The following is a 9,376-nucleotide window of genomic DNA, read 5'->3' as shown; positions in this document are numbered from 1 at the left end:
GCCACCATCATCGTTCCGTCGCCGGCCACCGAAGCTCACCGCCGTTGATTCGAGACGTCTGGCGCGTCCCCGAGCCCACTGAGCCACCCTGCTGCCCCCTGTGAGCTTACCGTCGTTTCCCCTCACCTCTCTCTCTCTCGCGCGCCCTGTAGCCGCCGCCCCACGAGCACCCGAAGCCGCCGTCCGCCATGGCCGGCGAGCTCCGTGCCCCGAGCACCTCTGCCTCGCATAGCAGCTCCGACATGCTCCTGCCGCCCTTTAGGTGCTGCCTAGCACCTCCGTTCACCCACCTATGAGCTGCAGCACCACACCCGCACTTAGCCGAGCTCCGGCCGCCGCGAAAGTGGACGCCACCGTCGATCTGAGTCGTCTCCGGCAACCCCACTAGCACCAGAGGACGCGGACGAGGCTCGGGGTTCCAACGGTGCCATCCGCGCCTCGATCCGTGGCCTGTACTGCGATTCCGCGCATCGCCGCCGTCTCGGGCCTCGCCGGCGTCATGTCGCCGGTGGATTAGCCCCGGTTGACCAGGGATTGACCCCCCTGGGTCACTGACGTGTGGGCCCGTCCCCTGCTAACTCTTGGTTAAGATAATAACTAATTTTAACTAAGTCACTGACTCACTGACATGCGGGCCCCGCCCGGCTAACCAAGTTAGTTAGGATTAATCTTAATTAGGTTAGTTAGTCCAGACACTGACACGCAGGGCCCACAGGTCAGTTTGACCTGGACGGCGCCCGTTGACCTGCTGAGGTCAGCATGAGGTCATGCTGACGCAATAATTCCTTTCTGGAATTAAAATAAATTAGGAAATGATTTATAAATTCCAGAAAATAGCTAAAACTTCAATAAATCATAGAAAATTAACCGTAACTCCAAATTAAATAATTTATATATGAAAAATTATCAGAAAAATTCAAGGATTCCATCTGTACCATTTTCATGCATGTTAGAGCAACTTATCACTACTGTTTAGGACAAATGAAGTGAATGACATTTAAATAATCACATATGGAGTTTGAATTTGAATCTTGTATTCAAACCAACTTCATTTAATCTGTTGCTAGTTGCATTAGCTCAAAACACATTCATTTTGCCATGTCATGATCATGCATCATATTGTGCATTGCATTGATTGTGTTCCCTTCTGTGTTGCCGGTAATTGCCCCCTCTCGATAGACGTGATACCGATGATGTGATCGTTGACACTGATGAAGACTCAATGTTATCTTCAGAAGTGTCAGGCAAGCAAAACCCCCTTGTTCATTCTGATACAATCCCACTCTCTCGCTCCTGCTCTCTTTTACTGCATTAGGACAACACCGATTCAACTGTTACATGCTGCGGTAGCTGAACCCCTTTATACTTTGCATGACCTGCCATTGCCACAGTAAATAGATGAAACCCACTAGCATGAGTAGGAGTTGTTTGAGCCATGTTGTGCCTACTCATTCATGTTTGTTTGTCATGCCTGCTACTGCTTAGAGTTGAGTCAGGTCTGATTCATCAGGGATGAATCAGAGGTGTGTGAACATGTCCTACTGTGTGTGAGCTAAGTGTGTGAACACGATTTGGTAAAAGGTGTTGGTGAGAGGCCATGTAGGAGTACATGGTGGGTTGTCTCATTGAAGCCGTCCTTAGGAACTGAGTTCTGTGTTTGTGATCCATGACTCAGCTACTACCATACATTGGGCCCTGAAATATGACCCCGCTCGACTTCTTATTCACCCTAGTCCTCTGTCTAGGAGTTGCAAGTAGTTTCTGGTGTTTGTAGCTTACTGGAGGCCGTGGACAGCGCTGACCGTAGGGGTGGGCTGTGATGCGGTAGGTACGTGGCACGGTGTACCGGATGCCCGTTTGGTATCTCGGGAACCCTGTTCACATCGTTTGGGGCTGTGAGCGAAACTCCGGCCGGATCTCCTCATGGATGGAACCCGAATAGGCGATAAACCTAGACTAGAGACTTGAGTGTTTAGGTAGGTCGTGGTCTACACCCACGTCGGCTTTCGCTTGAAGTCTGCCGAGCACATGTCGTGTGCAGACGCTAAGTGGTGGAAACATGTATGAAGAAGTACACCCCTGCAGGGTTAATATCATCTATTCGAATAGCCGTGTCCGCGGTAAAGGACTTCTGGGTTGCTTATATCAGTTCATAGACAAGTGAAAGTGGATACTCTAAAATACGCAAGATAAGCGTGAGTGCTATGGATGGCGTTCTCGTAGGGAGACGGGAGCGGATCCATAGTGGTGTATTGATATGGTGAATATGTGGACTCGTGTGCGCCACCTCAAAAGAGTTACTTGCAGTCGTAGTTCAGGATAGCCACCGAGTCAAAGCTGGCTTGCTGCAGTTAAACCCCACCACCCCTTTGTTGATAATGATGCATATGTAGTTAGCTCTGATGTAAGTCTTGCTGGGTACATTTGTACTCACGTTTGCCTATTTTATGTTTTTGCAGAGAGAATTCAGTCTCACTAGTAGTTCCGCTTGGACTTCGACGTTTAGCTTGATACCTCAGCTACGATCTTGTGCCCTCGGCAGGATCTGATAGATAGTCAGGCTTCTCGGCCTTTTTCATTTATAGATGTCTGTACTCAGACATGATAGCTTCCGTTTGTGCTTTGACTTGTATGCTCTGATTGTTGGGTCATGAGACCCATGTTTGTAATATCTCGCTCCTCGGAGCCTAATGAATAAATTACTTGAGTCGTAGAGTCATGTTGTGATGCCATGTTGTATTTGCACATATCGGGCATATTGTGTGTATGTTATTGAAATGCTTGGTATGTGTGGGATCTGACCATCTAGTTGTTTATCTTTAGTAGCCTCTCTTACCGGGAAATGTCTCCTAGTGTTTTCCACTGAGCCATGGTAGCTTGCTACTGCTCCGGAACACTTAGGCTGGCCGGCATGTGTCCTTCTTCGTTCCTGTGTCTGTCCCTTCGGGGAAATGTCACGCGATGAATACCGGAGTCCTGTTAGCCCGCTACAGCCCGGTTCACCGGAGTCCTGCTAGCCCAGTGCTACAGCCTGGGTTCACTCGCTGATGACCGACACGTTCGATGCTGGGTCATGGATGCCTGTCCCTGTAAGTTTGTGCCACTTTGGGTTTACGACTAGCCATGTCAGCCCGGTCTCCTTATCATATGGATGCTAGCGACACTGTCATATACGTGTGCCAAAAGGCGCAAACGGTCCCGGGCAAAGGTAAGGCGACACCCGTGGGAATACCGTGCGTGAGGCCGCAAAGTGATATGAGGTGTTACATGCTAGATCGATGTGGCATTGAGTCGGGGTCCTGACAGCGTTGGTATCAGAGCTTGACTGCCTGTAGGATTATCAAGCCAAACCGGTCGAAGTTGAGTCTAGAAATTCTTTAGTTATATAAGGGAATTGATTGTGGGATGGAACGTAAGGCTCTTTTTACTCCTTTACCTCATGCCCTTCTGATCTGAGTCATCTTATCTTTCCTACGGGGATTAAGAACTAGGCTATCTCTTCTTTCTATCAGGATCACGTGTTACTAATCAGTGGACTTATAGATTGTTGGATTTAAGCTTGAGTTCAGTTCCTACGACTTCTGTATGTTAACTGTTGATCTCGAGACCTTGATATTGTGCTTCTGAGTGGTTATGCCACCATTTTTGTGAATGTCTCAAATCTTTTCTGAGCATTTACAGCCGTTATGCTGTCCGAGTCATCCCATGTTTCTAAGTAGTCTGATGCATTTGCAAATCCTTTCTTCCCGTTTCATTGTTCCCATGGGCCAGATTAACCACACTAATCAGTGAGTTGAGGTACTCCGTTACCTTGACATATATGTTGGAGGTATTATTATGACCCTAGGTGTCTTAGGGGATCATCTAGTAATTTAGCCATGATTTGTGTTCCCAGTGTGATGATTCTGGCCATCATTCTCGAAAGCATCCCGTGATGTTATTAGTTAGTAGGCATTCTACTCCTGGGTTCTGAACCCGAGATTCACTCTACCTACTTCATGTTGATAGTAATTGCTAGTGCCTTTAGGATATTAGTAACCTTGCGATAGTTCTCGAGGTTCGTGGTACATCCTTCTTCCAATTACCATGAACCATTCATGGCAGAAGTTTGTTGGATCAAAGGATCACAACAGGTCCTCTATGAGTTCTCCATTCTATATTGCGACTCTGCCAGTTCTACCTTTCTGCATGGGTTATCCGGAAGAATTATGTTGAACTTTGTTCGGCATACCAACCCATGTATCCACAACTCAGAAAGTTATATGTTCTTTTGAGTTGTCCCATCTTATTTGTTTCCGACCCTCGCCTATCAATTGATAGTCAAGAGTATGCGTGCGTTCGTTTATCGATACCTATTACCCTTGTGGTCCGTCAAGCCATTCCGTCCTGAATGACTAGGAGAAACAAACTCCAGTACCTCTTCCATATCTAGGATTGGGTCAAAGCAATTGTGCTCCGCAGATCAAAATGCCAGCCCACCTTTTGGTTCTGTTCTACCTTGGAGTATTACCATCTTTATATCAAGAATGTCATGGGAATTGCACACCATCCTATGAACTCTTGACACAGTGATACCTCTCACCATCATTAGTCATTCCTCGGTCTTCGTGTTGATGAAACCGGAATACCGACAAATGAATTGTGAGGTGTGAAATCAATACTCCCAGCAACCTTGTTGCTTGGTAGTTAATGGACAATAACTTCATTCTTAGCGTGTTGGTTTGAATCATCATTCTAAGGTTGATCATGCTACCTAGACCTTGTTCTCGGTGCACTCCTCGATCGATGAGTTAGGATTATCTCAAATCTTCGCTCTATTGATCATATCGTCTTGCCTCAAAAAGCGAGATTGTTCTCGAGCTTAGTAACATACCGGTGGTTCATGATTTTCTGAATATCTTCTCGGAAATATCACCAGGTCGTCACCTGACCGTTATGTTGAGCTCGTGATCAAGTTGGTTTCTTGTGAACCACCTTCTCTCCAAGAATCGGTGTTAGATATCCCTGAGCTAGTTGGTTAAGCTAGACAACAACTTGGAGAGTTGGAGGATAAAAGCTTGCCTGACTTAGTTCGTTCCAAAGGGATAATCTTGTGTAGTGTGTGCTGAAGAAAGATGATATCTTCATCGATTGGTCCTTGTGATCAGTTGCTGGACCTATTGTCTTATCAATCCTTTGATTTGAGTGTGGGCTATCGTCAAATCAAATCAGAACCAATGATATTCGTAATGTTGTCTTACTCGTGGTTGATCCCTCGAGCATACACCATTATATCTTTTGGGTCTGACCAATGCTATCACTTGTTCTCTTAACTATGGAATTCCTTTTAAAGGGAAACCCGGAAGAATTGTTGTTGAGCCCATTGACAACATCCTTAGCTCCTCCATGATTTTGTTGAACATTAAGCTAGTGTTGGAAAATTTTGAAAGCATTTTCTTCATGCTAGCTCATGAAGTATTTGTTTTATGAAAGGAGTGACTTCCTCTTATACACGTGCATTTGGTGAAAGTTGCCGCCGTGGATTTGAGAAAGTTAGTTTTGCTTCCTCTGGAATCATCCCAAGTCAGTCATGCATATGTGCGAAGTATTCTGTGGTCTGGAGATTTGCAACCTCCATTCTATATGTATATCCTAGCACACCAAGCCACTGATTGAGTTGTTCAAAGATAAAGGAGTCTGTCCAAGGTGAACTCTTTGGACTTCCATGCGTGGAGACTTCGATGTCATTAATGATGGTTCCCCACCTGAACTCGGTAGTGTTTTGTTGTAAGACTACCATGTGATAATGTTTGTCTGGGACAACGTGTTCACATGTGTGTAGCAGAACCAGCTCATGTTTTGGAGCTTGCTATCGTAGTTCGCTCCCCGAGAATCTCGCAACGTAATCTCGTCGATTTGTGTTGCAAACTTTCATTTTTCTTCCTAGACTCGATGAGTCTGGAATATCCTGACACCAACCAGATCTGAATCTCAGGCAGATATAATGGTTGGAACATTTCCCAAGAACTATAATATCGGTCCCTCGGAAACTAGTACGGTGGATGTCGTGGCCAACACACCCCGCCAGGAGACCTATTATTGTAGTATCTTGATTGGAGAAGTTGGCCACCTCCCCATAGGGATTTCGTAGGATTTACTCCCTAGTTACCCCTATGGATTCCTGTGCTCCCGAAGTCCGACCTTTTTACTTGATGTTCTAGATATCAAACCATATCTATGAATGGGTTACACTAGCACATCAAGGAGAACATTAGAAGCGGAGTGCTAAATGTCTCTCGGTCGATCATCCAGATTTTATTTCCTTGGCCCCGCCAAGGGTGAAATCTGAGAAGGTGTTATCTTCCTTTGCATCTGCATCATCCATCATTATTCATCATGGTAGTATGTTGTGTTGTCAGCACCCTTGACGCGGTTGTTGATAAAACCTTGATGATTGTGGAAATGCTCAAGTTCTTGAGAGCACGCACAAGCGCTACGTCTTATCATCGGCACTAGCTGGGATTGCCCCAGATTTCCTCGGTTATGCTATAACCACTCCAACAGTGAATTCACTCTCTATTGTTGGGTTCTTCCCCAGTTACCAGAATCATTCCCAGCATTTGCATTTTGTTCCCAGCTTGCACCGCCAATGTGCCATTCTACCATGGGTCTCTTCCATTTCCGGTGATAAGCAAAATTCATCCATTACGTTGTCTTCAACAAGGTAATCCACATCATCCAAGTCCGAGTATGCCATTCTACCGACCCCCTCCAAACGAACGTTGTGAATTGCCTTAGGCTGGTATGGAGAGTTTCAATGATCTTTGAATCAAAGGTAATTCTTTTTGCCACTTAAGGTAATAATCTACGAATCACCCTACTCCAGGATGTTTCGTCGTGGTATCATGGCAATTCAACTCCTCGCTATGTTGACAACCGATCACCACATTCTTAGGTGTGGAATTGTCGTCTACCTAGTGAACCTTCGTCATCTGCCTCACTCCATTCTTATGGATGAGTGCTTCGTCCCTCAGCTCGAGAGATGTTGCTATGTCTCATTCCATGAGTTAATCCTGAGTTGTTCGACCTTCGAGAAGAACGATTCTTTTAGGGTCTTTCCTTTCCTCTCGTTGTCATGTCAGTTGGAGTTCTCAGAACACGACGACAAGACAAAGATGGTGATTGAATCAACGCTCTTATGAAGTGCACCCTGGATCGTGAAGATTGTACTAGTCTGCGTTATCCCTTCACCCTACCCTACGCTTGAATCTCGAGACGAGATTCTTGTTTAGTGGGGGTGAGTTGTCACATCCCTAGCTGCTGGTAGTGCTCTGGGCTAGCTCATGTGTGCATCATGTTTAAATTCTGAAAATTTGAATTGAGGGAATTTTGGAAGCCTCAAAAACTTAAATAAAAGAGGGGCAAGAAACCCTAAAACTGCAATCAGTAAATCCAAAATGCCCTAGAAATAGCTCTGACAATTTTGGCAAGAGTTATAAATCAAACCAAAATTTTGGGACATTTCTAAGGAATTATTGGGCTCTGATTTTAAATCAATATTTTATTTGAATTTGGAGTTATATTCATAATATATAATGAATATATTTTCAAATGACCTGAGATATTTTTGTATATGTGGAGAAGTCCATTAAGTGACTTAAAAATATCCAGGGGAGTTTTGGCACTGTTTTCAAACTCTGTTTGAATTAAAATTCAGTGCCAATTAAATAAAACAGAACAAAAATAGAAAACAATAAATAAAAACAGAGAGAGGGGGAGAAGGCCACCTGGGCCACCTACCTGGCGCCACTTACCTGGCCCAGCTCCCCAGCCGGCCCAGCCCACCTCCTCCCCCTTGTCCTCTTCCTCCTCTGCCAGGAGGACGAACAGAGGCGAGGCGTGGCGCGCGCCGACGCTGCCTCGGCCACCTCCTGCTTCCCCTGGCCACCTCCTGCTTCCCCTGGCCGCGTGGATGAATGCCCCAGTGTCGTCCCGATCCGCCCGACCTCTCTCACTCTTCCCTGCTCCCTCTCTCGCCGTTTCCCACCTCACCGAACACGCTCGCCGCCGCCGACGAGCTCCCTCGTGGCCACCGGCCACCCCTAGCCTCGCCGATGCGCTCAAAGGCTCCGCCTCGACCCCCTCCTTCCTCCCCACCGACCCACGGCCCTCCGGAGGCCCTGCAACGCCGCCACCATCGTCGTTCCGTCGCCGGCCACCGAAGCTCACCGCCGTCGATTCGAGACGTCTGGCGCGTCCCCGAGCCCACTGAGCCACCCTGCTGCCCCCCTGTGAGCTTACCGTCGTTTCCCCTCACCTCTCTCTCTCGCACGCGCCCTGTAGCCGCCGCCCCACGAGCACCCGAAGCCGCCGTCCGCCATGGCCGGCGAGCTCCGTGCCCCGAGCACCTCTGCCTCGCATAGCAGCTCCGACATGCTCCTGCCGCCCTTTAGGTGCTGCCTAGCACCTCCGTTCACCCACCTATGAGCTGCAGCACCACACCCGCACTTAGCCGAGCTCCGGCCGCCGCGGAAGTGGACGCCGCCGTCGATCTGAGTCGTCTCCGGCAACCCCACTAGCACCAGAGGACGCGGACGAGGCTCGGGGTTCCAACGGTGCCATCCGCGCCTCGATCCGTGGCCTGTACTGCGATTCCGCGCATCGCCGCCGTCTCGGGCCTCGCCGGCGTCATGTCGCCGGTGGATTAGCCCCGGTTGACCAGGGATTGACCCCCCTGGGTCACTGACGTGTGGGCCCGTCCCCTGCTAACTCTTGGTTAAGATAATAACTAATTTTAACTAATTCACTGACTCACTGACATGCGGGCCCCGCCCGGCTAACCAAGTTAGTTAGGATTAATCTTAATTAGGTTAGTTAGTCCAGACACTGACACGCAGGGCCCACAGGTCAGTTTGACCTGGACGGCGCCCGTTGACCTGCTGAGGTCAGCATGAGGTCATGCTGACGCAATAATTCCTTTCTGGAATTAAAATAAATTAGGAAATGATTTATAAATTCCAGAAAATAGCTAAAACTTCAATAAATCATAGAAAATTAACCGTAACTCCAAATTAAATAATTTATATATGAAAAATTATCAGAAAAATTCAAGGATTCCATCTGTACCATTTTCATGCATGTTCGAGCAACTTATCACTACTGTTTAGGACAAATGAAGTGAATGACATTTAAATAATCACATATGGAGTTTGAATTTGAGTCTTGTATTCAAACCAACTTCATTTAATCTGTTGCTAGTTGCATTAGCTCAAAACACATTCATTTTGCCATGTCATGATCATGCATCATATTGTGCATTGCATTGATTGTGTTCCCTTCTGTGTTGCCGGTAATTGCCCCCTCTCGATAGACGTGATACCGATGATGTGATCGTTGA

This window comes from Triticum aestivum, chromosome 7A, assembly GCF_018294505.1.
Source record: "Triticum aestivum cultivar Chinese Spring chromosome 7A, IWGSC CS RefSeq v2.1, whole genome shotgun sequence".
Lineage (NCBI taxonomy): Eukaryota > Viridiplantae > Streptophyta > Magnoliopsida > Poales > Poaceae > Triticum > Triticum aestivum.
This window is presented reverse-complemented; position numbering follows the sequence as displayed.